The sequence below is a fragment of the Octopus bimaculoides genome, chromosome 24 (genome assembly GCF_046866305.1).
Source record: "Octopus bimaculoides isolate indiv1 chromosome 24, ASM4686630v1, whole genome shotgun sequence".
Taxonomy (NCBI): domain Eukaryota; kingdom Metazoa; phylum Mollusca; class Cephalopoda; order Octopoda; family Octopodidae; genus Octopus; species Octopus bimaculoides.
The window spans coordinates 11,303,021-11,313,020 of NC_142951.1; positions in this window are offsets into that span (position 1 = coordinate 11,303,021).

Here is a 10,000-nt window from a genome sequence, read left to right on the forward strand (position 1 = left end):
TCGAGAGTAATCCATAAGCAGGAGAAGTGCAGCCGGAGTGTAGAAAGTCCAAAAGAAAGTCCTTTTTTAAAGGGCTGAGCTGACAGAATCGTTAGCACGCGGGGCAAAATGCTTGGCGGTATTGTGTCCGTCTTTGCGTTCTGAGCTCAAATTCCGTCGGGGTCGACTTTGCTTTCCATCCTTTCGGGGCTCATGAAATAAGTACCAGTTGAACATTGGGATCGATGTGATCGACTTACCCGGTCCCTCGAAACTACTGACGTTGTGCAAAAAATTTGAAATCGATACTTATGCCAACGTAGATCAAAACCCTTATGTTATAAGTTGAGATACCTAGTACTTCAGGTTATTACCAACCAAAACTATTCTTTTCTACTCTCGGCACAAGGCTCTAAATTTTTGGAGAAGGGGCCAGTCGATTAGATTGATCCAAGTGCGCAACTGGTACTTAATTTATCGACCCCGAAAGGATGAAAGGCAAAGTCGACCTCGGTAGAATTTGAACTCAGAACACGAAGACAGATGAAGCACTGCTAAGCATTTCGTCCGACGAGTTAACATTTCTGCCAGCTCGACGCATTACCAACCAAAATTATTGTTATTATTTGAGACTATAAAGCTTTATATTTACATCTATTGACATTGCATTTAATTAGTACCCGCAAAGCTAATGTAGTGGGTATCTTACATAACTTAGTCGTTGTTAACAAAAAATGTATGGGAGATATGGTATTTGGTAATTAGGGTAACAAGGTTGGCCTAGAGATTTCAGATTATCTTTATTTCATCCTAACTCCAGGTAACTTGAAATCGATTTCAGAATGCTACAGCAAAACATTTATTTTATTTCTCATATTTCATCTCTCATATAAATAATAAACTTCGAGGTCGACTTTGCCTTCGGGGTCGATAAAATAAGTACCAGTTGAACTCTTGGGTAGAGCTAATCAAGTAAACTCTCCCACAAAAGTCCAGGCATTGTGCCTATAGTAGAAAGGATTCTTCTTCTTCTTCTTCTTCTTCTTCTTCTTCTTCTTCTTCTTCTTCTTCTTCTTCTTCTTCTTCTTCTTCTTCTTCTTCTTCTTCTTCTTCTTCTTCTTCTTCTTCTTCTTCTTCTTCTTCTTCTTCTTCTTCTTCTTCTTCTTCTTCTTTGGAGAGTGAGTATGTGTGTTTGTCAACTAATGTGAAAGACACCCTCTGCGGAGATGACCTCTCTAAACAGGTGAGTTACTATTTGTTTGCTCATTCAGGTGTATGGTCAAAATATCTTGTATTTTATTAAAATGATATCTAAATACTTCGTTAGAGATAGGAACAGATGGAAATAATCCATAAGATCTATTTTACGGTGTCATGACTAATGATGCTCCAGAAGTTGAGGGAACTTGGTTACGAAGTTCTTCCCCACCCAGCTTATTCCCCAGACCTTTCTCCTACCGACTGCCACTTTTCCAAGCACCTTGATGGTTTCCTGCGAGAAAAGGAGTTCAAAAATCAAACCGATGCTGAAAGTGCATTCAAAGAGTTTATCAGCTCCAAAACTCCAGATTTTTAAGTTACCAGAATAAACAAACTTGTAACTCGTTAGTAAAAATGTTTTGATTGTAATGGTACTTACTTTAATGAATAAAATTTCCGCGTTGCTGAAATATATTGTGATGAATTTCATCTTTCAAAACGTTGCTTACTTTTTAACCCAGCCTGATATGTTTACCTGTACGTAAACACATTTACACCTATGAACGAGTGTGTGTGTGTGTGTGTGTGTGTGAGTGAATGCATCCATAGAAATATACAATATATTATATGCATATACAAACATACACATGTATGCACACGTATACCAACATTGCTATATAGACATGAACATGCCTACATACTCACTGAGTAAAGAAAGCAAAATAAATAAACTAATTAATCTCAAACACCAACATAACACATGATTCATTTGTAAAAAAAAGGAAGTGAAAAGCAACCAGTGCATGTAATTTTATTGGCTTGATGGCCCTCCAAAGATGCAAAACAGATACACTCATATAAACACCCACATATGGAGTGAGGCAGGCAGACAGATAGAGACAGACAAACAAATATATATATATATATATATATATATATATATATATATATATATATATATATATATATATATAGAGAGAGAGAGAGAGAGAGAGAGAGAGAGATAAATAGATAGATAGATAGATAGATAGATAGATAGATAGATAGATAAATAGATATAGATTGAGAGAGAAGGTGTAATAGAGAGAGACAGAAGGAAATGCAAGGGGAATGTAATGAAGGACCTTCCAAGTATGAAGATAGCTGCAAAGAGGATGCTGATCCATTGTCTCGCTGAACCGATACAGTTTGTAAAATGAAGTTGATTGAAACACAGTATTGTGGGATCGCGGTATTTGCTGGAATATTGTACAATCTTTTATTGGTAGGTTCTCTGTCAACTCCAATTTATCCAACTCTGCTAACACACACGCTATGTTCTGCTGTTTTATAACAGTACATCTATCTATCTATCTATCTATCTATCTATCTATCTATCTATCTATCTATCTATCTATCTATCTATTTATCTATCCCTCTATCTCTCTATCTATCTAACTTTTTTCGCTGCTGTTGTTGTTGCTGCTTTTCTCCTGTTCCTCCTTCCCTCTTGTTTTTATTGTTGTTGTTGTTGTTGTTGTTGTTGTTGTTGTTGTTGTTCTTCTTCTTCTTCTTCTTCTTCTTCTTCTTCTTCTTCTTCTTCTTCTTCTTCTTCTTCTTGTCAGAAAATGTCCACCAGTTCGATCCTTTACACATTATAACTAGGGCTTACAGCTGTTCCGAGATACCATCTCAAAATTACACTCCTTGTACCCATTTACTGTATGTAACCATAAATGTTTCTGTAAGCCTTATTAATGAGAAGATGCAATGTTCAAGGTGAGACGATTTACACACCAGATTACTGTCTTTTGACTACATATCTGTGGTAGCTTTAAGACGATTGCAACAGGTGGGAGACAATAAAAAAAATGCTACGTCACCAACTGTGCATTATTTTCTGAGATAAATAGCATGACTTGAAAGATACATGTATACGTACACAAGTGCACTCACACATATGCAAATACAGAAACACAACAAGCAGTCGTAGATGCATATACACTTGCATACATGCATTCACACACACACACGCATATATATATATGCACACATCCATATAAGTATTACACACACACACAAATATATATACGTACATATATATACATATCTATCTATCTATCTATCTATCTATCTATCTATCTCTCTCTCTCTCTCTCTCTCTATATATATATATATATATATATATGTATATACATATATACATACATAGACACATATATATACACACACACGCACACACACGCACACACACAAAGTATAGATGGTATAAATTACCAAATGTGTCGTCAGTTACTTCCAGCACCGTCTGTGTACATATATCAATATATAATTATGACTCAGGGATCCGAGTATTGGAATTTTGGTATAGAAAACAAAAAGTGGGCGGTATACGGTAGGATACAGTGATAATTTATTGTCAACGAGAGGTCAGAAAGAAATTCAATCAGCTGACAGTTTCTATGCAGCTCACTGTTAGCAACTAATGCTGTTAAAAATGCGAATAAATTCTAAATTGAGGGAGAGGAACAAGTAAAACGTAAGTTACATATGTTTCTGAACCAGCTGTCACTCATTACGCAAGTGTTATGCAATGAACTATTCTCAGCGTAATTAATCATCAGGCAGCGATTACCTTACTGAAGTTTACATGTAACACGTGATTCCTAAGTCAGCATCAACATAATGGTGAGTCGAACTGAACAGTAAAGTCAATAGCAAGAAATATAAAAAAAGCCCCCAAAATGAAAAAGGTTTACAGAACCATTAAACGTTTGAGCCTATAGTGTAATCCAAAATATTATTAGAGTGGGTGTGGTTTAGAGACAAAGAGTAGGAAGAAAAGGAGAAACAGAGGGAGAAAAAGAAGAAAAAATCTGTTATCATTATGGGGAATGGCGGGGTATGTATTGTGGTAAAAAAAAACCTATTCAAAGGCTGTTGGAGACAGATTTTGGCAGACTTCTAGCTTGCTGTCGTCCAAGTTTATATGAGTAGATGGGTAGCGGGATAGGGTCGCCCAGTTCCATAGAACAAAAGACACCAAATCACGTGCACACATGCATACGTGTATATACCCACACATACATATACACTCCCCGCGCACACGCATGTATACACACATGTGCATACACACCAACCCACTCATAATTATACTTTAGAATATATAAGTAGTGGATGTTCACAATCACATTGGCAAGTACCCGAACTTATAAGAAAAATTTAGTACACGTCAATATGTATATCTATACAAATACACCCCCCAACCCATGCTTACATAAATACATATACGCACACGCACAGACACACACATATTTGGACACATACACGCCTATATACAAACGTAACACAAAGAGTTATATAGATAGATAAACAAATATATCCTCCCATATATATATATATTCTTACGAAACACATAGGCCGCATAGAAGTGCTCAAGTCGCACCTGAAACGTTAGACAAGTATTATAAATGAAATGGAAAAGTTCAAGTCAGGCAAACTATAATGAGCACATATGTGTACGGATTTAATTAAGATAAAAAACTGTCCAAAATAGAGCATATATTGATATATTAAAATATATCTATAAATATAAAAATATATGAATATTAAAAATATATATGGACATATAAATATATGAACATGTAAGCATAGTAATAATATAATGAAATATAAGATCCTCGATAAAAAATGTCTTTTAAAGAAAGAATTGAAGATATAGTGAAGAGAAAATAATAGGCATCAAAAAAAGATTTGGTTTACATATTAAAAGAAAATATTCCTACGGCCGTTTCTGGGTTTCATTCCTCCGGGTAAAAAATGAATCTTAAAATCCATTTTTAGAGAATGTCTCCTTCATCAGGGAAAAAGTGATATTTACGGTACAAATGCATTCAGTTCATTGCCAAGGTATGAAATAACTGGAAGCTTTTATAGAAGAACAGATATAGCCCCACCCATTATACAATATGATTATGCGTAGATGTAGAATGTGCATAGAAGAATCATACACTATCCTTCACCTGTATAATTTTATCGTATTAAATAAGTTTTCTGACGCTATTCATTCGTGTACCAACAGATACTACTCAACTTTCATGGGACTCTTTAAATCCGAATGTACTCAACAATAGCCTTAGCAATTTCCGGCGCACAACTTAACATCCTATTACCTATAACAGTATATTGCCAATACAAATATAAATTTTAATAAAGACAGTAAGTAATGTAATTTTTACTCCCATCAGCCCACAGAAAGACTTCCATTATTTGCATATCTGTATTTTCATCGCCAAAACCCGACATTATGTATAGAAAAATGCAGGATTGTCACAGTTGGAATGCTTCTGATTATAAGTTTATTCGATCAATGGTAACTGAGGGTTTGAGCTGCTAGTATTAATAGCCACATCTCTGAATTTACAGCCAGCCATGAATAAAAATACAAAAACTAGAATACATAAATAGAACACATAACATAATGTAGTTCTTGATATCCTTTAAAGAAGAGGATGATCACGGATGGAATACCTTTGATCGTAAGTAATCTCGATCAGAGCAGGTTTAAAAGTAAACTATAAAGGAACAACAAAAGCAACATCAATAACAAAAGAAACGACAGTAGCAATAACGACAACATCCGGTTCAACATCTTTGTGTTTTTCCCCATCATTTTTTTCAGGGGTATCTTGAAAATGATTTTATTACAGTAAGCGTTTGCAATGCAGGTCCTGTGATTGTTTTTATAAAAGGGTTGACTGGGGTATAATAGATTGGCCTGAGAAGAGACCACATCCTCATTGTAGGAATTCTTCATTCGTCTGATGAGGTAAGCGAAACTTTTGAGTGAAACAGCGTGAGAAATAGTAAGAGATAGTAAGGGAGAATGAGTAAAACAAAAGCGATACGAGAGAGAGAGAGAGAGAGAGAGAGAGAGAGAGAGAGAGAGTGTGTATGTGTGCGTGTGTGAGAGAGAGAGGGAGATAACAAGATGACAACAGATATATATATATATATATATATATATATATATATATATATATATATATAGAGAGAGAGAGAGAGAGAGAGAGAGAGAGAGAGAGAGTGAGTGTGTGTATGTGTGTTCGAGAGCTAGATATAGAAAGAGGGAGATAGATAGATAGATAGATAGATAGAGAGAGAGAGAGAGAGAGAGAGAGAGAGAGAGAGAGAGAGAGAGGAAGAGCATGGGGAATGATTTATTAAAAAAAGATGGAAGGAGGGTGACAGTTTTTACTTCATTCTTTTGTTTAAATCTTTTATTCTACTTTTGTTTGCCGATACTCCATATTTTAATTATGTAGACAGCCGATTTACTTTTTATTTAGAAAGCAGATGGCGTCTCAGAATGAAGTCTATATTTTGATATGAAGACTGAAATATACAGTCATAAGTGAATCTATTGCTTAGGAAAATACTATTTACTTGTTTAAAGGTTGTACTGGTTAAATTACGAAAATAACTCTAACAGTTCAAATACTAAGAAATATGCATACTCAATTTCATTTTTACCAAATAATTTAGGAAAATGAATGGGTTATTTCCCTTGGCTATATATAAGGATCCCTTCCAGAGGCGAGTGGTTTATTTTCCTTGGTGCTTAAAGTAAAATGTATTAGATATATATAAGGATCCCTTCCGGAGGCCCTATTATCAATTGTTTCAACAATCTGAGTATGCCATGAAGTTTCCTCACATGAGTTCTACTCACGTATCAAGTTTCATCAAAATCGATAAAACGATGTAGGAGGAGTTAGCTAACAACTCCATAAACACACTCACAGACAGAATTTCCCACATATGTAGTAGATAAATCAAAGGCGGCGAGCTGGCAGAATCGTTAGCACGCTGGACAAAATGCTTAGCGGCATTTCGTCTGCCGCTACGTTCTGTGTTCAAATTCCGAGGTCGACTTTGCCTTTTAACCTTTCGGGGTCGATAAACTAAATACCGGTGAAACACTGGGGTCGCTGTACTCGACTAGTCTCCTCCCCAGAAATTTCAGTAGAAAGTCTCCAGTAGAAAGGATTATATTACGCTTGGAACGAGGCAGAGTATAGTCCACCTTCAAAGCTTGTTCACCTTCAAAATGATCTAATACTCTCCGGTAGCATCATTATATACTTCTAAATTTATATTTGGGCATTCATCGTGTGTGAATATAAAATTGAAGAAATTGGAGTCGACAAGGAGTACAGTTGGAAAATTATTTTTTAATCATTACAATTGTTTCCATACATCGTTGTTCTCCAAAAATACAGGTATATGAATACACAACTGTTTGCTTTCAAAATGAGATCTAGTTATGTTTCCTCAGGTGATATTCAAGTGTTGTCTCCGTTAGTTTAAAATCTTCAACTTCAAGGCCATCCAATTCGTCCGTCTTGGTTTGAATTTAGTACTAAATATTTATATATAAATATACATACATACATAATACATACATAATATATATATATATATATATATATATATATATATATATATATATATATATATATATATATTATGTATGTATTATGTATGTATGTATATTTATATATAAATATTTAGTACTAAATTCAAACCAAGATGTATTTACACACGCATACACATTTCTATGATCTTATGTAATTATTACATATATTCGAATAGAATGTCTTACTTCATTTACATTTCATTTTTTCTATTATTCTTTATTATTTGAATTATTTTAGTATATACGTGTGTTTATTGATCCTAAAAGTACATGAATAGAATAACGTATCCTGTTCAATCACATCTCATAAATCACTGGAACCATGATTTCATTCATTTTGATGTAAATTACTGACAACCGAAATTTTTATCTTCTACTAAAAATTTTATTATTCCTTAGCTCATAAACGAGCACAAAAAGTAGTTGTACAATACACGGAGTATCTTCTCTACTAAAATTTCTTTCATATATATATATATATATATACATATATATTTACAAACGTGAAAGATATCAGGTTGTCCGGTAAGTTCTGAGCGTTGTTTAAGTGCAATAAAGGATAAAGAATTTTAAACATGCTCTCATCTTTATTCATTAAAATAATTTCCATTGTTTTCTATGACCTTAGTCTACCCAGTAGGCAATTTAAATATTCTATCGGCATAAAACTAAGTTGCTTTTGAAGAAAAGAAGGCATGTAAGTAGGTTTTGACACCATCTAAATCGTTAAATGATTTTCCTTTTAGAGAGTTTTGTAGAGACAAAATCAAATGATAATTAGATGGTGCAATGTCAGTGGAGTTTGGATAACATCATAACACTGGTCAACTAGAATTTTGGTGCCAAGAAACAAAACACATTTCTTACCCAATCCACCTGATATTGCGCCACCCGACTTGTTTTTGTTTCTACAGAACTCATTGGATTGCTGTACTGAAATTGGAAAAAAAAAATCGATTTATGATCTTGGCTGATTGCAAAATTTAGTTAAAAAGGTAGTAGAAACCCATGAATTTTCAATTAGACCGAGCAATTTATGTCAGCCACCTGAAATAAACTATTTTTATAAGAAAAAAAGTGTTTCTGAGTCAAAACTTTTAAAATAGAAGTACCGAATTTTTCCAATTCATTGCCAAAATTCAAATTAACTGATAAGCTTTATCAGTAATACACTTTAGTAAACCTGATAATTAAGGTGACATAAAAAAAAAAATGAAACTCTAAAATCTTGTTTGATATTCATAAATTTATCCCATCACTTTTATCCCTTCAAGCACATTAAGAGCTCTTGTTTTCACAGTTGGAAAAAGAAACTCCAATTGAAGACATCCCAACTGAATGCACCTATTCCACTGTATATGATGAATATCATGAAAATAGTTTCATCGTAACATCTGCCCTCCACGCGGGATTACGAAGATACGAAGTAGAATCAGCGTAACGACTCTTTCCATCTTTTGTTATTGACAGTTTTACGAGTCTTTCCGTAGATATTAGGAAAGATTAAATTACCTAAATGGGAACACGCAAAGTGTAATGTAAATTCTCAGCCCAAAGGTAACCTTCTATCGAAATAGGGATGCCGAATTTGTACCATTCTTTAATGAGAACACAGAACTTGTTCATTGAAATGATATTGAGAGCGTTCTTCTTCGACTAGGACTCCACAAATACGATACTGATGAATGGAGATTGTTCATTGATAGTTCAAAACGTAGTTTGAATGTGTTTTGCTCCATAATACTAACATGTATGAACCAATACCTATATGCCATCAAACATGTTATGGAGCAGATTGACTACACCAAACATAAATGGATGTTATGTGTCGATTTGAAAATGTTAAATTTTCTGCTTGATCAACAAAGTGACTTCAAGAAATTCCCATGTTTTTTGTGTATGTGGGACAGTAGAGCAAAATAGGAGCACTGGAAAAGGGAAGATTGGCCACCCTTAGAGTTGAAGGTCAGTGAAAAGAACGTTATAATGCAGCGCTAGTTCCGAAAGAAAAAAATCATCTTCCGTCCCTTGCATGTTATATTGGGATTAATGAAGCAGTATAGAAAATCACTCGACAAAGAAAGTAAATGTTTTGAGTATATTATGTAATTCGTTTCCATGACGTAGCATCGAAAAACTCGAAGCAGGAGTCTTTGATGGTTCTGATATCAGGAAACTCATTAAGAATGATGAATTCGTTAATTCAATGAATAACTTGCCATTACGTGCTTGGACATCGTTTGTTGACGTTGTGAAAAACTTCTTAGGCAATCGCCCGGCCGAAGAGTACAAGGAGGTAGTGGAAAAGTTGTTGAAAAGCCTACAGGATAAAGGCGCTAATATGAGTATTAAGGTTCATTTTTT